The sequence below is a fragment of the Eurypyga helias genome, unplaced genomic scaffold, assembly GCF_000690775.1.
Source record: "Eurypyga helias isolate BGI_N326 unplaced genomic scaffold, ASM69077v1 scaffold22871, whole genome shotgun sequence".
Lineage (NCBI taxonomy): Eukaryota > Metazoa > Chordata > Aves > Eurypygiformes > Eurypygidae > Eurypyga > Eurypyga helias.
The window spans coordinates 634-4,024 of record NW_010229224.1 but is presented as its reverse complement, the minus strand read 5'-3'; positions in this window follow the sequence as shown (position 1 = coordinate 4,024).

Sequence of the window (3,391 nt, the reverse complement as noted above, 5' to 3'; positions counted from 1 at the left end):
CGTCGGTGTCCGCCGCTCCCTGGCACCCGATGGACCCTGCACAGGGCAGCCTGCGGGGAGCAGGGCTGAGCCCTGTCAGAAAACGGGGCGAGGAAGACGAGCCTGGGGGCTGAGAGCTGGGGGCCGTGGGGACAGCAGTCACCGTGCCGGCGGTGGGTGCGAAGCCCCCGGCCTTGCTGGCTCTGCCTGCCCTGTCTGCCAGGGTGGTGTGTGGGGTGGGTGCCAACTGCCCCAGGTCCTGTGCCCGAAGTGGGCACGGCGCTGGCGAGCACGCAGGGCTGGGGGGCAGTGTGCGCGGGGGGTCTTTGCTAACACAGTCTAACAACTTGCCCTTAAATATCCTACGCTAGGCAAAGCCTCCCTGAATGATGTCACTCAGTGGCCATTTCAAAACACCTCGGAGGCACAAAGCATCATTTTGATGGAGCGTGAAGAGTTATTTTTTTTTTTTTTGGTGTCCTTTAAAGAAAAAGAAAAATCAGGTCTAATGAGTAGAAAGGCCACTAAAACTGGCTTGGAAGCCACACTGCGTTTCTGACATGAAAATGTACAATTCTCAGTGATGTTTGTATTACTTCTATACAAAATGGTTTAAAAAGAACAAAACAAACAAATTGTGACATTTGTGAGTGATGCTATTTTAGAATTTATTTCCATAAGTGATTTTTTCTTAAAGATGTTTAATAGTAATTCATATAATAAAGTTCTGTTGTACTCTTAACACTCTGGTGTACTTTGCTTTTTTGCTGCCATTTCTGTGCAGGGGGAAGAAGAGCAGTCAGGGTGGGAGGAAGTGCCACCTCTAGCCCGGCTCCAGCTGCAACCCCGCGTGGCTGCAGATCCCCAAAGCCGCCCTGGCGCACTGCCTCCCTGCTTGTGCTGGTGCAGAGTTTGCATCCTATGATCTTCTTGAGAAAGCGAGTGCTGTGGGAGACCTGTCGCTGGTGAGGTCCTGTCTCCAGCCAGGAGCAGTTCCTGCTTCCACCCGGCGGGACGTTCGGTTCAGGACAAGGTCTCCCTGTTGTGGGAGAGCACGAGAAGAGTACTGGGAGCTCACGGTGAGTGAGCAGCAGCAAGCCCAGGACTTGGGGAAAGCCCCGGCACAGGCGAGGATGCTTTGGGGACGCCCCGTCCCACCTCACTTCGGCAGGCAAAGCAACACCACAGCCGGAGCACATGGTGCACCCACCGCTCCCCTCTGCCATCCCCACGCTGGGGTTTTGGCCAGGATCCAACGCCAATGGCTCCACTGGGGTCAGAGGCTGTAAGGATAGGCTCTGCACCGGGGAAACCATCCTGGCACTGAGTGTGCTGGAGCAGAACTGCTGAGCCACGCTGGCAGTGGGGCTGCGACCCTGGGTCTCTGTGTGACCTCCCAGCACACCCGTGGCCAGCTATGTGCGTGGGTCCTGCCTTTCAGGAAAGCACGGAAAAGGAAAAACGCTGTGGCTTACCCGCTTCATTCTGAAATAACAAGCCTCTCGGGGATGGGGTGTGTGAGGGTTTTTAAACTGTTTCATTAGTTATCACGCAGCAACTCCTCCGCGTCTGTCTAACAGGCAGTCTGGCTCCTTCGCGTTGTCTCCTGGCAGAATGGAAATACATTATTACAATGAATTATTTCTGAAATAATGCGTTATTCATCTCAAGCCCTGCACGTTTCTACACTGAGCTGGGGCATCGCCGGCTCTGCAAAGCTGGAGGGTTCGGAGCTGGACAGCGTTGGTGGAATCACTCCCGTAGGGGCTTGTCCCAGCATCATTCCTGTAGGGAATTGCCTGCTTGGCGCTGGGCCTGGCTTCCCCTTCCTTTCATGTTCATGGCAACAGGCTGGAGGGGAAAAACGTTTGGTGAGAAATTCCTTGGAGGCTCAAAAAGCAGCACATGCACCCAGAGATGAGGAGTTCTCTGCAGGACAGGTGCCTGTCAAGCCCCACTTACAGGACCTGCCCCCCCCATGTCCCCAGCCAGCAGCCAAAACCTCAGTCTCAAGCACTTTGTTTTGGGGAACAGTAGGACTTTTGGCCTGTCCAGGCTGTGCTGTCCTTAGGAAATACCCCCCTTAGCCTTAGCAAGGCAGGATCTTGCTAGAGAGGCTGTGAACCACAGGGATGGCTCCGTGCCTCCACCTCCCCTTGCCATGGGCAGTCCCTGACTCGCAGGAGAAGGGTCGTTTCCCGGCGGCAAGGAGCCACGGAGGCTGTGGGGCATGGTGGGCAGCCCTGGGTGGCAGTGGCCGGGCCGGGTCACGCAGAGCATGCCCCTCACTTGTGGGGATGGATCTGGAGTCTGCTTGCCCTGTGCCAGCTGTCCGGGAGCAGCTTTCCGTTGCTGGCAGGATTAGAGCTCCCCAGCCTCACATGTGGCTTGGAAACCTTCCCTGTGAAAGAAGATGCTGGAAAAAGTCAGGGCATTCTTGCCTTAAATGTCAAAAGCAGCGAAATGCTGGAGAAACCCTGGATGTTGCCTTCCTGCGGCAGCCAAGCAAGCTGTTGTGAGCCGGCGGGGGAGCCCAGGGCTTTATCAAAGGGCTGAAAAGACCGGGGCCTGCCCAGTCCTTTGAGCAGCTCAGCTGCAGCCCTGGAGCCGTCCCAGCAGCTTCCTTTTGAATTCTTTTGCTCTATGGAGGCAAGGGTTTTTTCTTTCAAAACTGTCTTTTAAGAAAACCAGCAGCTGAGAAAAGCCAAGGACTTTCTGAAAACAGTGGTCAGACGACGATGAATGCTAGAGGTGTTTTAGACCGTCCTCGAGTACCTGCTGACTGCCAGGCCACGGTGGAAATGTACTGCCCCCTTCCTTCCCAGGGCCGGAAGATGGAAGGAGGGATGTGCTTTTTTCCCATCAGCTCATTCCTAAGCTAAGGGCTGCACCTAGTGACCAGGCATCGCTCGCTGCCACGCACTTCCCCAAGTCAGCAGCTGTGGCTGCTGGGTTTTATAAATGGAGGTAGGAAGTAGCCCGGGGCCCTGTGCTGGGCAGCCGGGCGCCGTCTGCTGCCACCTCCTGGGCCCAGCAAGTAGTGCTGCGGCTGCCAGGGCGGGACCGTGGTGCAACCCCGGACGGGGCTTGTGCAAACCGCGGCTAGAAATCCCACCACCGGGATGAGACCCAACCCCAAAAGGTGACTTGGGTGAGGCTGATGCTCCCCCGCATCCCGCTGCTGGTGATGGTTTGCAGCCCAATGTCGCTGCCAGTCCCCAAGCTCCTTGGCTGCTCTGGGGACATAGTGGTGTCAGCCTGGGGGACAGCAGGCAGGGCGGATGTCAAGTGCCACGGGTGAGGACGAGCCCCAGCCTCTGGAGATGTCATTTCTGCTGTACAGAGAGAAACTACTTCATGAGGAGGCACAGAATACAACAGCAATCTCTGATGTGTCCCTGCCTTGTGGGAC